Source organism: Cicer arietinum, chromosome 2 (assembly GCF_000331145.2).
Source record: "Cicer arietinum cultivar CDC Frontier isolate Library 1 chromosome 2, Cicar.CDCFrontier_v2.0, whole genome shotgun sequence".
Lineage (NCBI taxonomy): Eukaryota > Viridiplantae > Streptophyta > Magnoliopsida > Fabales > Fabaceae > Cicer > Cicer arietinum.
In genome coordinates, this window is record NC_021161.2 from 15,864,011 (window position 1) to 15,880,884 (window position 16,874).

General features: G+C 33.3%; 1 non-coding gene across 1 annotated transcript; it reads right to left on the minus strand.

Moving 5' to 3' along the window:
* Window positions 1–16,802: 16,802 nt before the first annotated feature.
* On the minus strand, window positions 16,803–16,874 carry TRNAH-GUG (transfer RNA histidin (anticodon GUG)). Its single transcript has one exon. It is a non-coding gene; the product is annotated as a tRNA-His (tRNA).

Consider the following 16,874-nt stretch of genomic DNA (forward strand, 5'->3'; position numbering starts at 1 on the left):
GGCATGTGTAAAGTGGTGGGAAGACAATGGACAAGGGATTTGGATTGAAAATATTTGAGTTGTTTTCTAGGGAAGAAGACAGATAGTCAAAGAATGTTGAATCAGAGGAAGGGTGTGGTGGTGTTGGTCGTGGTGGTGGAGATGGTGATCATTGAACAGAGGCAGATGATGGAGATGACGAGGATAGTGAACAGGAATAAGCATTCTTTCTTGCAGATTGTTTTGTGCGCCATTTTTTTTGTTCGTAAAGAGTTTAAGTGAGAGGGAGTTGGAGAAGAAGGACGATGATAACTGTTACTAGTTTTGAGGATAAAAAAGTTGAAGTGGTTGAGATGTACACAGATTTCTTGATTTGATGAGAGAGAGAGATAATGATTATTTTAAACCATGGGAAGGAGGAAAGAATTTTTGGGGGCTACAGTAGCTTGTGTCAGTACTCTATTTGCAGATAAAGAGACACATGTATTAAATGTCAAGATTTCCCTTTTTGGTTTGAGAGGGAAAGTTATGACTCATATGAGAATGTTGGTTGACAGAGCGGAGACTGATTTCTGGAAAAACAGAGATTGATAAACGTTCTTCGTTTTCTGCAGAAACAGAATTTAAACAGAATTCTCTGGATTTTTCGTGATTTTCAGTTTTTCTTTGATTAAATTAAACTATCTTCGACAACAGGCTTTGTAAAGATGTCAACAAGTTGATTTTGAGTATCAACAAATATTAATTCGATATCTTTCTTATTGACATGGTCACAAATGAAATGATGTTTTATTTCAATATGCTTTGATCTAGAGTGTTGTATTGGATTTTTAGACAAATTTATAGCACTTGTATTATCACAATAAATTGGAATACTAGAATAACTTACTGAGTAGTCTTGGAGTTGATTTTTAATCCATAGAACTTGTGAACAACAGTTTGCTGCTGAAACATATTCAGCCTCAGTTGTTGATAAGGCTATAGTGTTTTGTTTTCTGCAAGACCAGCTGATCAGTGCTTCGCCTAAGAACTGACATGTTCCACTTGTGCTTTTTCTTTCTATTTTATCTCCGGCGTAATCAGTATCACAATATGCTATGAGATCAAAATGTGAACCCTTTCTATACCAAAGACCAAGATTAGTGGTTCCAACAAAATATCTGAATATACGTTTTACTGTTGTTAAATGGGATTCTTTTGGTGCTGATTGAAATTGAGCGCATAATCCTATTGCGAATACTATATCAGGCCTACTAGCAGTTTTCCTCGATATTCTTTTTCAGAAACAGAGTTGCCATTTTCATCTTTCTCTAAAGAAGAAGATGGATGCATGGGAGTGGTCATGATTTTTGATTCATTCATTTTGTATTTGACCAACAGATCTTTAATGTACTTTTCTTGACAGATAAAAATGTCATTTTCATATTGTTTAATTTGTAAACCAAAAAAATACCTTAATTCTCCCATCATGCTCATTTCAAAATCACTTTGCATAAGTTTCGAAAAACCTTCACACAATTTTTTATTTGTTGATCCGAAAATAATATCATCAACATATACTTGAACAATGAGTAAGTCATTTTCTTCTATTTTCTTAAATAATGTAGTGTCGATTTTTCCTCTTAAGAATCCATTTTTAATTAAGAATGAACTCAATCGTTCATACCATGCTCTTGGTGCTTGTTTTAAGTCATATAGAACTTTGGTAAGTTTGAAAACATGATTTGGTTTTGATTGATTTTCAAAACCTGGGGGTTGTTTTACATAGACTTGTTCATTTAAGAATCCATTTAAGAATGCACTTTTAACATCCATTTGAAACATTTTAATAAGTTTATGAGATGCATATGCAAGAAGTATACGAATAGCTTCTAACCTTGCAACCGGAGCAAAGGTTTCATCATAATCTAAACCTTGAGCTACTAACCTTGCTTTGTTCCTGATAACTTTTCCTTCTTCATCTAGTTTGTTTCTGAAAACCCATCGTGTACCAATGATATTTTGATCTAATGGATCAGGTACCAGGGTCTAGACTTCATTTTTTTCAAACTGCAGTAGTTCTTCCTTCATGTTTATCAATATCTGTTTTCTGCAAATTGCTTTGCTGTTGTAATTCGATTGGAGTTTCTTCTTCCTCATCCTTTTTACCTATATCTAAGTCGTCAAACTCATCAAATAGTATGTGCATACTAATTTCTACAACGTTAGTTCTTAAATTAAACACTCCATATCCTTTAGAATCAGTAACCAAGAAAGATTGCTTTATCAGATTTTGCATAAAATTTTCAATGATATCTTTGTTGTTTAATATATAACAATAACAACCAAAAATATGAAAGTAAGAGATGTTTGGTTTTCTATTTTTCCAAATTTCATATGGGGTTTTGTTGATGTTCTTTCTTATGGATACACGGTTCAGAATATAGCAAGACATGTTTATGGCTTCCGCCCAAAAATACCGTTCAACATTTGACTCTTCTAAGATGGTTCTTGCCATTTCCTGTAGTGTTCTAATTTTTCGTTCGACAACTCCATTTTGTTGTGGAGTTCTTGCATAAGAGTGATTATGCGAAATGTCAAGATCATCAAAAAAAAGTTTTAAAAGAAGTATTTATGAATTCTCCTCCATGATCACGTCTTACAGAAATGATGCTGGATTCTTTTTCATTTTGAACCTGTGAATGTGTGCCTCAAATCTGAATAGTTAGTTATGCTTAAGAGTTGTTATAACTACCTTTGGCCAAATTAGTTATGACAAGGTGGTTATAGTTAGTTAAGTAAATGCCTTTAAATACTATAGCTGTAAATGATAATAGTAATGTTGTTGTAATAGTGAGAGCTGGAAAACTAAGAGAGGCATATGCAATTCGTGATTCATAGGAAATCAAAGAAGAAAGATTAAAGGGAGAAAAGAAAGATTGAGAGATAGGCTAGCATTGTTGGTTCATAAATAGTGATAGATTCTAGGAGATCAATCTTGAGAAGACTTTAATCTTGTAAAGTTCAATCATTATTAGTGGATTAATCTTGCTTGCTTGCCCGTGACGTAAGTCTCATCAATTGAGATCGAACACGTAAATTCTTGGTGTTATTCTTCCCTTATCCTTCTTTAATTTTCGTTTTCATTGATAGAGAAATCTGGTTTTAGAAAACTGCAGAAAGGAAAACTATTTTTTAGAAAACTGCCGAAAACGGAGAACGATAATCAATCTTCGTTTTTTGGCTTTCTGTTTTTTCTGGTTTTCTAAACATTATGCGTTTTCGTTTTTTCTTCTGCAATTGTTTGTCTTCTATATTGTTGGTTAATCCTTTTTGCTGATCCCAATATTGTTTTAACAATTGGCACTGTCTGTGGGGAGGGAGCAACAATGGTTGGAACCACAAAATTCGACATTGAGAAGTTCAATGGATCAAATGATTTTGGCCTATGGAAGATAAAGATGCATGATGTTCTGGTACAACAAGGCTTGGTGAATGTGTTGAAGGGTGAATCGGCTCTTCCTGCAAAAATGACTGCATGAGAAAAGGAAGAACTAATTGAAAAAGCAAAGAGCACTATTATCTTGTGTCTTGGAGACAAAGCTTTGAGGGAAGTTGCAAGGGAACCAACTGCGGCAGCCTTATGGCTTAAACTTGAATCTCTCTACATGACTAAATCAGTTTCAAATAGACTCTTCTTGAAACAATAATTGTTCTCTTTTAAAATGGATGAAGATAAACCAGTTACAATACAACTTGTTGATTTTAACACGATTCTTGATTATTTAGAAAATTTAGAAGTCAAGCTAGATGATGAAGACAAAGCTCTGACCTTGCTTAGAGCCCTACCAAGTTCATATGAACATTTCAAGGATGCTATAATGTTTGGAAGAGAACAAACAATTACTCTTGAAGAAGTTCATGCATCCATCCGGACAAAGGAAAGCTATAAAAGAATTGAGTTCAAGAATGATAATCATGCTAAAATTCTGAATGTGGCCAGAGGAAGAATTGAAAGGAAAGAATCAAATGGAAATAAACAAAGGTCCAATTCAAAGTCAAAATCGGAAGGGAAGTATAGATGCTTTCATTATCATAAGAAGGGACATTTCAAGAAAGATTTTCCAGAAAGAAATGAATCAAGAAACTCTCAAGATTCAGGAAATGTTGCACTTGTTGCTGCTGGTTATGAATCTGCAGAGGCATTGATGATTTCAAATTCAGAAGGTGAAAAGAACTGAGTATTAGACTCAGGTTGTACTTTCCACATGTGTCCAAGAAAGGATTATTTTGAATCAATAGATCTTCGTGATGGTGGAGTCGTTCTTCTTGGCAACAACAAAACATGTAAAGTCCAAGGCAAATGAACAATCAGATTTAGAATGTTCAATGACAAGGAGTTACTGCTCAATGATGTAAGGTACATACCTGAATTAAAAAGAAATTTGATTTCTATTGGTATGTTTGACATTTTAGGATATTCCACAAACATAAAGAATGGTATTATGACTATTATTAATAAAGATGATATCATTGTTAAAGGCATTAAAAGAAATGGCTTGTATATTTTAGAAGGTTCTACTATAATTGCACAAGCTTCAGTTGCTAGCTCTAATTTGCATTCATCTTCTAGAATATGGCATATGAGGTTATGACATGTAAGTGAAAGAGGCTTAATTGAGTTATCAAAACAGAATTTTCTTAATGGTGACAAAATTGAAAAATTGGAATTTTGTGATCATTGTATTCTAGGAAAGTCTAAGAGGGGCAGTTTTGGTATTGGCCAACACAACACCTCTAGACCTTTTGAATATGCTCATTCTGATTTGTGGGGTCCTTTAAGGAAAAAAACTCATGCTGGTGGTTCTTACTTCTTAACCATAATTGATGATTATTCTAGGAAAGTATGGATCTATGTCATTAAAAATAAAAGTGACACTTTTATGAAATTTAAAGAATGGCATATGCAAATTGGAACTCAAAAGGAAACTAAGCTGAAATGTTTAAGAACTGACAATGGCATGGAGTATCTTTCAGAGCAGTTTAATAAGTATTGCAGGGACTTAGGTATTCAAAGACATAGAACAGTTGCAGACACCCCTCAACAAAATTGCATTGTTGAAAGGATGAATAGAACAATCTTGGAAAGGGTCAGATGTATGATCTTGAGTACGGGGCTGCCTAAAACATTCTAGGGAGAAGCTGCAGTTACATCAGTGTATTTGATAAATAGATTTTCTTCATTAGCTATTGGATTTAAGACACCAATTGAGATGTGGAATGACAAACCGACTGATTACTCAAATCTGAAGATATTTGGTTCTTTAGCATTTGCTCACACAAGGCAAGATAAGTTGGATCCTAGAGCAATCAAATGTGTTTTCATTGGTTATCCTAAAGGAATAAAAGGTTACAAGTTGTGGAGAATTTACCAAGGTGTGCCCAAGTGCATCACATCAAGAGATGTAGTGTTTGATGAAACAAGAATGCCCATGATTGACAAAGAACATTCTCCGTTTTAGTTCTGCAGAAACACAGAACATTCTCCGTTTCAGTTATGTAGAAACGCAGAACATTCTCCATTTCAGAATTGCAGAAATGAAGAACATTGCAGAAACGCATAACATTCTCCGTTTCAGTTATGCATAAATGAAGAACATTGCAGAAATGCAGCACGTTCTCCATTCAATAGTGCTTCAAACAACAATGATGAGAGTGTTCAGATTGAGGTGGAGCCACCTGAAAATCAAGAGATTAATCATGAAGATATAATTGATACATCACTTGATGATAATGCTGCAACAGAAACAGATTTGGCCAATTACAACTTGGTAAGGGATAGAGAAAGAAGGGTTATCAAGCCTCCAATCAGATATGGTGAAGCAGATTTAATTTGTTATGCATTAAGTGTTGTTGAAGATCTTCAAAGAGATGAACCAAGCAACTACAAGGAAGCCATTAATAGTGAAGACAGAGAAGCTTGGATGACAGCAATGAATGAAGAAATGTAATCATTAGAAAAGAATCAAACCTGGATTTTGGTTGACATTCCTAAGAGTCAAAGGGTAATTGGATCAAAATGGGTGTTCAAGAGAAAGGAAAGCATTCAAGGTAAAGAGAAGATAAGGTTCAAAGCAAGATTAGTTGCAAAAGGATTTTCTCAGCTTGAAGGAATTGATTTCAATGAAGTATTTGCACCTGTTGTAAAACATTGTTCAATCAGAATTCTACTTTCAATTGTAACTCAACAAGACTTGGAATTAGAGCAGTTGGATGTCAAAACAACATTTCTACATGGTGATCTGGAAGAAACCATTTATATGCAGCAACCTGAAGGATTTGCTAAAGGCAAAAACAAGGTTTGTCTTCTTAAAAAATCATTGTATGGCCTAAAGCAGAGTCCTAGACAATGGTACAGGAAGTTTGATGATTTCATGATTAGATCTGGTTTCCAAAGATGTAGTTTTGACAGCTGTGTTTACATTCTGAAAGAGAAAAATCAAGAACGTTCTCCAGCTCAAGAACATTCTCTAGTTTTTTAGAAAAGTCAAGAATGTTCTCCAATTTATCTATTGCTCTATGTGGATGATATTCTTCTTGCAAGCTCAAGTAAAGACCAGATTAAAAGGCTCAAAGCTGATTTTAGAAATGAGTTTGAGATGAAAGAACTTCGAGAGGCCAAAAAGATCTTAGGAATGGATATAAAAAGAAATAGAATGAAAGGGGAACTATTTCTTTCTCAAGCTGCTTACCTAAAGAAAGTTGTCACTAAATATAGAATGCATGAGGCAAGACAAGTTACTACTCCTCTGAGACAAAATTACAAATTTTCTATGCAATACTCACATAAGACTGATCAGGAAAGACAAAGAATGAGTACCATTCCTTATGCTAGTGGAGTTGGCAGCATAATGTATGGAATGATATGTAGCAGGTCAGACTTGGCGTACGCTGTGAATGTTGTTAGCAAATTTATGACAGATCTAGGAGCACTGCATTGGTCAGCACTTAAGTGGATTATGAGGCACTTAAATGGCTCACTAGCAGCAGGTTTAAAATACAAAATGACTCATCGTGACAAGGAACCAATCAAAGGATATGTGGACTTGAATTATGTTGGAAACATGGACACTAGAAAATTAATTTTTGGTTATGTTTTCTCTCTATATGGGACTGATGTAAGTTGGAGAGCAATTACACAATCAGTGTTAGCACTTTCAATAACTCAAGCTGAATTCATTGCTCTTACTGATGGTGTTAAAGAAGCTTTATGGATGAAAGGAATTATTGGTGAACTAGGAATAAATCAGAATTGTGTTTCAATTTAGTGTGATAGTCAAAGTGTTATACACTTATCCAAGCATCAAGTGTATCATAATAAGTATAAACATATTGATGTTAAGTATCATTTCATAAGAGATGTGATCGATTCAAATCAGGTTTCATTTGAGAATATTGCAACCAAGGATAACCCAGCTGATGATTTCACCAAATCACTTTCACAAGCTAAGTTCAAGCATTGCTTGGACATAGTTGGCGTCGACAAAGAGTAAAGATGAAGCAATGGCAGCAAGATCAATGATTGAATTATTCTGATATTGAGTCAAGGTGGAGAATTGTGAATGTGTGTCTCAAATCTGAATAGTTAGTTATGCTTAAGAGTTGTTATAACTACCTTTGGCCAAGTTAGTTATGACAAGGTGGTTATAGTTAGTTAAGTGAATGTCTTTAAATACTATAGCTGTAATAGTGAGAGCTGGAAAACTAAGAGAGGCATATGCAATTCGTGATTCATAGGAAATCAAAGAAGAAAGATTAAAGGGAGAAAAGAAAGATTGAGAGATAGGCTAGTATTTCTGGTTCATAAACAGAGATAGATACAAGGAGATCAATCTTGAGAAGGCTTTAATCTTGTAAAGTTCAATCATTATTAGTGGATTAATCTTGTTTGCTTTCCCGTGACGTAGGTCTCACCAATTGAGACCGAACATGTAAATTCTTGGTGTTATTCTTCCCTTATCCTTCTTTAATTTTCATTTGCATTGATAGAGAACACTAGTTTTAGAAAACTGTTTTTTAGAAAACTACATAAAACGGAGAACGATAATCAATCTCTGTTTTTTGGCTTTCTATTTTTTTCTGGTTTTCTGAACATTCTGCGTTTTCGTTTTTTCTTCTCTAATTGTTTGTCTTCTATTTTGTTGGTTAATCCTTGTTGTAGATCCCAATATTGTTTTAATAGAACCTTTTTGCAAAATATTTTAAATGCATCAAATGCGTCATCTTTTTGTTTCAGAAATAGTACCCAGGTAAATCTTGAAAAGTCATCAATAATAACAAAACCATATTTCATTCCTCCTAGACTTGTTGTTTTGACTGGCCCAAAGAGATCTATGTGAAGTAGTTCAAGAGTTATGTTTGTTGTTACAAAATCTTTTTAATGAAAACTACTTTTGACTTGTTTTCCTTTTGCACATGCTTCAGATATTTTATCTTTTTCAAAGTTGAGTTTGGGTAATCCTCTAACAAGATCTAATTTTGAGAGTTTTGAAATTGTTTTCATACTGATATGCCCAGCACTTTTATGCCATATCCATTTATCTTTATTGATTGATATAAAACATGATTCATCAGGTAGTTCTTCAAGATACAAAACATACAAATTTGTCTTTCGATTTCCAGAAAATAGAATTTCTCCAGTTTTAGTTTTTTTAATTTCACATACCTTTGGTTTGAAAATAGCTTCACATCCATTGTCACATAGCTGACTTATGCTTAACAGATTGTGTTTTAAACCTTCCACATATTGGACATCAGTTATCTGAGCAGAGTTTGTTATTTCCAAAAGTAATTGATCTTCCATCCTTCTTAATGAATGTTATAAAGCAGTTTTTATCTCCTGACATGTGTCTTGAACAGCCCTATCCAAGAACCAAGGCTTTCTCTTTATATTTTGAAATCCAACCTACATACGATATTATTTCAGTCTTAGGTACCCACTTTGTTTTGGGTCCTTGAGAGTTAGTTTTGAAATTTTCTTTCTCCTTAAGATAACATATCGTCCCTTTTTTATTGTTTTTGAAACCAGCTGAATATCTACTTGTTGATTTTGAAGACAATTTAGTAATCTGGGTTTCAGAAGGTTTTAAAATTGGTTTGAAAACGTTTCCATATCGTTCTCCTTTTTCTAGTTTTTCTGGAGAAGATTCAACTTTCGTTTTGGAACTTTCTCCGTTTTGAAAACAATCTAGAGAATGTTCTCCTTTTTGTAGTTTTTTTTAAAACTGGTTTGATAGAACAATCTCCTCTTTTAATCACCCTTTTAATTTCAATCTTTTCATCTTTTTTTTCTAAAATAACAAGAAAATTTCAGATGTTCAAGTTTTTTTTACAATATGAGCATCTATTTCTGCATCTTTCTTCCTTTCTTTCTAGGACAGAGAAATTTTCATACAACATTGTTTATTGAGTTTGATTGAAATCAAGGTCAGCTTTATCAAATATTCCTATTTGAGATCCCATAATTTTATGAAAGGTTTCAATGGCTTTCATGAAATTTACTAAGTCTGTTTTAAGAAGTTCATTTTCATTTTTAAGGTGATTGTTCTCCGTTTTCAGTGTAGAACGTTCTTGACCTTCTTGTTTTTCAACATTTTCTTTCTTCGTTTCTTTTAACACTTGAATAATATTTTTTAGCATATTATTTTTAGCTTGACTTTCTTCTTTTTATTTATGAAGTTGTTCTTTTAAGAAACTACATTTTTGAATAAGGAGATTTGAGTCATTTAACAGGTTATCAAATTCTTTTCCCATTTGTTCACATAAATAACAAGGTTCAGAATTTATTACCTCATCTTCCTTTGTTTTTGCCATCAAGCATATGTTAGCTTCTTCTTCTTCTTCTTCTTCTTCTTCAGTTTTTGATTCTTCAAAATCATCCCATGTTGCCATCATTGATTTCTTTTTGAAAGGAAATCGTTTTGGTGGATTTTTGTTTGAGTGACATTCTGCTTTGTAATGTCCTAATTTATTACATCCGAAGCATGTGACTTGGCTTTTGTCCACCTTTGTTTTGGGGTTTTGTTTTGAAATCCCTTTTTGATTTGATCTCTTCTTCTCACCATTCTCTGTATTCTTCTAGTAAGAAGAGCAATTTCATCAGAATCTTCTTGTTCATTTTCTTCTGGTTCTTCATCTATTTGTGCAATCATTTTTTCTTGAGATGCTTTTAGTGTTATTGCCTTTCCCTTTTTGATTGGTTTGTCTTCTTGTAGCAGTACTTCATGTGCTCTTAATGTTCCAATTAATTCTTCCAAAGGCAGTGATTCAAGGTTCTTGGCTTGGCTTATAGTTGTTACCATTGATCTCCATATAATTGGAAGACACCTCATGATCTTTCTTACTCTTTCTTGAACTGTGTAAGTTTTTCCAAGAGAACACATTTCATTTACTATTGTTGTGAATCTTAAGTACATTTCATCAATAGTTTCTCCTACTTGCATTTCGAACAGTTCGAATTTCCTTATGCTGATGTTTATCCTTTTTTCTTTGACATGGCTTGTTCTTTCATGATGAGTTTACAGTGTATCTCAAACTTCTTTTGCAGTTGTGCATTCATCTACTCTTTCAATTTCTTCCCTGCTTAAAGCACATGATAAGAATAACTGAGCTTTAGAATTTAGGAGTACCTTAGTTTTATCATCAGTTGTCCAGTCTGTTTCTTTCTTCCTGGCAGAGTTTGAGTCATCTTGATCAACCATTGGTATGAAGTCTCCATCTGTAATGATTCGCCACATCCCTGTATCTTGAGACTTTAGAAACATCTGCAGAAGTAGTAATCCGATCCATCAAAGAATGGTGGTCTATTTGAAGATCCTCCTTCAACAATGTATTTTGCTTTCGACATTCTTCTAGATCTTTTCTCTAGCACTTGTTAGGTGTTTTTACTCTTTCTAGAGGCCGAGCTCTGATGCCAATTGAAGTAACAATGTCGATTTACAAGAATGGGGGTTTGAATTGTAAATATATCTATTTAAAAATTCCCGAAATAAACTCAAGTTTTAATTCAAGAATTATCTTGGTTAATGAAACAGAAAACAGTGAACGTTCTTGATTTTTATTAGAAAACAGATAACGTTCTTGATTAGCTTAAAAAGAGAATTCGATTTGTGCTTTATCTTAGTTAATCAATCAAGCTTAATAAAGAAAGAGATAAGATAGAGAATACCACACAAAGATATATCCTGGTTCACCGAACTCGGACTACGTCCAGTCCTCACACCGTGAGATTTTCCACTAAGTGTTCAAAAACATAGAACCTTCTTGTTTTACAACACCTAGTTCAGATCAACCTTGATTTGTTTGAATCTCTATTACTTTCCACCCATAAAGTAAATACAACACCTATCTAACTTGATAGTATTTATAACAATCTAAAAAACTATAAAGAAACTCTTATAGTTTGAGTTTTTACAATAAGATTGTTTTTTGATAGAATATGAGATGTCTTAACTCTTGTTTGAGATTCGATTCTTTACAAAGAAATTAGAAGTAATCATACAGTATGATGTAAGGATTTAGAACTGCTTCTTCTTTAAGGAAATTGAGAACTTCAAGTATGTGAATGATTTATGGGAATTAACAACACTTGAATTTCTTAATGAATGCTGGATATTGGCCTTCCTTTTATAGGCGTTTAGAAGCATTTAATAAGGGTCAAAAAGATTTGTTGATAGTGCTCTGTCAGTTTTGACCAAAACCAATATTTGAGATTAAAAATAATCCAGCCTTTGAATGATTTTGAATATGTTTGATTGTCTCTGTTACAGCCTTGCTTAGTTCGTGATTCTACTAGTTTTAAGGATCTTCGAAGCTTCTTACTTAATTATTAATGTTACAACTTCGATCTGGAGCCTTGAATCTAGCCAAAATATATTGGAGAAAGATTATACACCTTTGCAGAAGTAAACGGAATACTGTTGAAACTATGCAGAAAACGAAGATTGATTATTAATATGGATCTGTCAATTTGATCTTTCTGGAGATTGATGATCAAGGTTGATCGAACTTTCTTGACAGTTTGGTTGTGGAGGTTCCAAATTGTTTTTAACTGGTCTGTTTCGAGTTCTTTTATTTTACTATTTCGAGAACCTTCTTGTACTGGGATAAGAGCTATTTATTCCTTGCCATGTACTAATGATATTGATATAAAATTCAAAAGCAAAATCTTTGTTAAAATAGTGGAGATTGATTGGATCACTGTTTTACCTTACTTCCTCTAGACCTGATAATATGTTTAGTGTCTGAGTGCAAGATTTCAAGATGATCCAATGGAGTTTCATTTAACTATTGTTTAGAGGATCCTTAAATACTTAAAAGGTAATACGAATCTTAGCTTTCTTTAAGAAATCTCCTAAGTACAAATTAAGTGGCTATTGTGATGCTGATTATGTTGGAGACAAACTTGAGACAAAAAGCACAAGTGGAAATTGCACATTTCTTGGTGAAAATTTAATCTCATGGTGAAGTAAGAGGCAAAGCACAATTGCAATCTCAATAACAGAAGTTGAGTTCATTTCAGGAGCTGGTTTCAGTTCTCAATTACTATGGATGAAACATCAACTAAAAGATTAAAAGATTTTGAGAGTAACACTCATATTATGTGACAACACTTCTGCCATTTTCCTAACCAAGAACTTAATCCAACATTCTAGATCCAAACACATAGAAATCAAATATCACTTCATTAGGGACTTCGCTCATAAAAGAGTACTTAATATCCAGTTTGTAGATACTAAACACCAATGGATTGACATATTCCCCAAATCAATAGTTGAATATGTATTTTACTTCATTAGAATGAATGTAAACCTTACCATTATACCTGAATAATGTTGTACCAAACTTAGAGCAGTTTAGATTCATAGTAGGATCATTTTTATGTTATGTTCATATAAGGCTATTTTCTTAAGTTATGATCATTATATTTAAAAAAGGGCAATTTAAAAATAAATAAATAAAGAGGGAGAAAAATATTGACAACAATTATGCATTGTGGGGTGATAATGAAAAAAAAACTTGGATTTATGGGGAGTCAAGTACTAAAAGAAAAATTGTTATAAAAAATATAGTTTTATCATCATCAAAAAGCGAAGATTGTTGGAACCAAGTTGATTCCAGGAACAATTTCTCTATGTGGTTTTGATGCTAACAAAATGACTTTGTGAGAATAATTTATTGCACTAAAACTTCACTAATTATGCAGAAATTAAAATAGAAAAATTGGAGGAAACAACCAAAGGATACCGCCAAAGAAAATCACCAGATGATATCACCAGAGGAAGTGACCAATGGAACCATCATCAGAGGATACTGCTAAAGAAAGTCACCAGAGGATAGCACCATCAGAGGATATCACTAGAGAATACCATCACTGGAGGAACTGAAAAGGTCAAAGAAAACGAAATCAAATAAGTCAAACCAATGCATTGGAAAAGTTCGTGCATCTATCTCTAATGGTTTGCTTCTAGTAGTTCAACGGTTTATGCGTTTGCCTTTAAATATTGAAGCGTACTTCTTATTTGCATGCCTTTGATGAGTCAGTTTCTGCGTCTTCTTCTGAAGATCTAGTAAGCCTTTGAAGATTCAACATTCCTCTAATGAACAATAAATTCAACATGCCTCTGATGAACAGTAATTTCAACATGTCTTTGATAAACAAGAACTACAGTATGCCTCTAAAGAACAGTAACTTCAACATGCCTCTGATAAACATTAACTTCAACGTCCCTCTGAATAACAGTAACTTAATCATGTCTCTAATGAACAATATTTTTTAGCATGCCTCTGAATTATGAGTAATTGTCCGAGTCTGCATCTGAAGCACATATTTCGTTGACTCTGAAGACTGCAACTCGTACTAAAGTTCTTCCTTTGATATGTAACATAGCACACTCTAAAGTTATGATAATTATGATAAAGAAACAAAGGTGAAGTTGCCCATGTCACTAATCCTAAGTCATACAGCTTTACATATGACTTTGATTATTCAAGCAACACAACATCTGACTCCAACAATCAAGTCAATGATTCTGATGGAGAAAATTCAAAAACTCTGATGGAAAGACAAAAACTCTGATAGATTGAGAAAAAAATTGAATTGGACTTAGTCGTATCCTTAATTCTGAAATGATTACCCAAAATATATTTGTTACTTGCTCTTCGCCATCCACTTGAAATTTATAAAAGAATGAGGGATTTTGATGACTCTTCATCATGCGCATATTTTTCATTGATTTTAGTCCTATTTATCTTTAACCATTAGTTAATTTAAGGAGTTATTTGATATATTTTGTTGATTTTAGTTCTTTGATTTAATGAAATATTTATGTTATTATTTCTTTGATTAAGTAGAGATTTTTCAGAGTTTTGCGTTGTTACTTTGTTTTATTGCAGTGTTGATTATTGGTGAGAAATCAACATGCACTATGTGAAGTATTTCAGCCATATTTGGAGTTGTATATGTCCAATTGGAGTCAAACCAAGTGCAAATGAAAGCTAAGACGCATAGCTACAACTTTCATGAAGACACCAGAGCCAGATTCAGATCCAAAAGAGGAGAAAAATGCAGAAAACGTTAATCAGAACAAGTTGTGCGTCTGAAGCGCAACAGATGCGCTTGAGGCGCATTTCCAGACCAGTGACACTGTCCAGGCGCGCTCGGAGCGCAAATCCTACGCTTGGGACACGCGACGCGCATCAACATTCATTAAAATGCATTTTTTTTTCACTTTCTATGCATCTTTTTTACTATTGGGAAGTGGGGAGACTTGTGACTTAGCATAGAAACTCAAAGACGGCCGTTTCTAACACCATTTGAGCAGTTTTATCAAGAATCATTCATGAATCTTTCTTGTAATTCCTCTCTAGTCTCTATCTTTTCTATCTCTGTCATGAGTAACAAAACCCTATTTGTTAGGGATGAGTGTAACAAGATGAAATCCTTATTTTTCTAATTTGATTTCTATTTATATGAATGAGTTTATTGAATTATTTTTCTCATTTATGTGATTAATGCTTTTTATTGCTTTATCAACATTAAAATGTTATACGATTCGTATTTTGAAACGGGAGTGGACTTTACAAATGCTTGAGATGAGAAATTTATGAATTTGTAGTCTGTGGATAGATGCACGTAATAAAATCAATTAAATTAGTTGCAAAGGCAATAGTTTAAAAAGAGAATTCTTGCACGGTAAGACTTGATTCTAATCTTAAATCCACTAAGGAATTAGGGGTTACTTTGGAATGAAAGGTTATGTCACTAAGACATTAGGGCAAGAATAATAAAGAGAATTCGGTAATAATTCAATAAAGGAATTCAATAACTACGATAAAACTAGACACCAAGGTTTGATTCGAAGTGAAACTCATCCCTGACATTTTTCTCATTATAAAGGATCAATTTTATTATAGTTGTTAATTTTAAATACCATTTCAATCAATTTGTGAACTTTTTGTTCAAGTTTAGTAATTAAATATAATTCAATAGTAAAATGCAATTCTTGAGTTCGACACTCGGTACTACCGTTTTATTATTACTTGCAACGATTCAGTACACTTGCTGAAACGCTATCAGATTTTCACTTTCTTGTTTAAAATACATCAATAATACATCCACGTCACTATACTTTAGTGACTATTTCCTTTTGGTTCGGAAATAATTCTTAAGGTCTCATCTTGTAAAACCAACAGTCTATATTCCACCGACTTGTGTGAACATATATTCATGAAAATCTTTTGGTCTCAATCCAAATTCATCTTCTAATACAATTTGTGATGTTTGTGCCTTAGATATGTGTCAATGAGAGTGAATCATATGAACATACTCTGGCGGCTGAAGAGGGTGATGATGTTGAGCTATGAGGTCAACAACTTTATATTTCTCAATCTTGTGATCAAGGGAAATAACAACATGAGATGTACATCTTGTTCTAGTTTCTTCTATAGGCTCCCTTATTGGGTGACCTCGTTTGTCAACACCTCGAATACCCTCTTTGAAGCATAAGAATCTTCTTGAAGTCAAAATGCCATCTTTTTTTTTATTTGCATATTCTCGACAAATACCAAATCGAATTCTTTTTGTATTCATTATAAAATTCATAAGTCATCGGCTCAGATTCAAACTCAATTGCCAAGTGTGGTTGACTATCGACATTACTTTCTTGCACATTTTTTTATAAATATTATTCACTCATTTATCTACACAATCAACTAATGGATTTGATGACACATTCATTTCATCTAAGAATGAGTGGAGTCGTCATGTTAATATTACTATCCTTGTTAAAAAAATATTTTAAAATCATAATAAAAAAACAAGATGTAAGAATAAAAATACGAAATGTTAAAAAAACAAAGAACATGTAACAAAAAGACGAAAAACGATAAATAGAAAGAAAAAGGAAAAAAAACCAGTAAACATGTGGCTATAATGAGAATTAGAGGAGAAGAAGAATATAAATAAAAAAGACATGATAAAATGTTGCAAAAGATTTGACAAATCAACAAGAATTTGTAAGAACAAAAAACAATAAATTGCCTAAACAAATACCTATATCAGTGTTGGTAGAGTAGGAAGTGGCAGTGGTACAGTGGAGTAGCGGTGTTGCAGTGTTGTAGCGGTATTGCGGTGGAGTAGTGCTATAGTGGAGCGGCAGCGGCAGAGGCACGGCTAAGAGACAGATAGGCGCACGAAGGGAGATATGGCTTATGTTTTGTGCATTAATAGTGTTATGAATTAAAACACATTTTTTATTAATGAAAAATACAAAGTCAAAAATTAATGTGGCTGCTGGGATTCGAGCCCAGGTCTCCACGGCCACAACGTGGAATTCTCACCACTAAACTACAGCCAC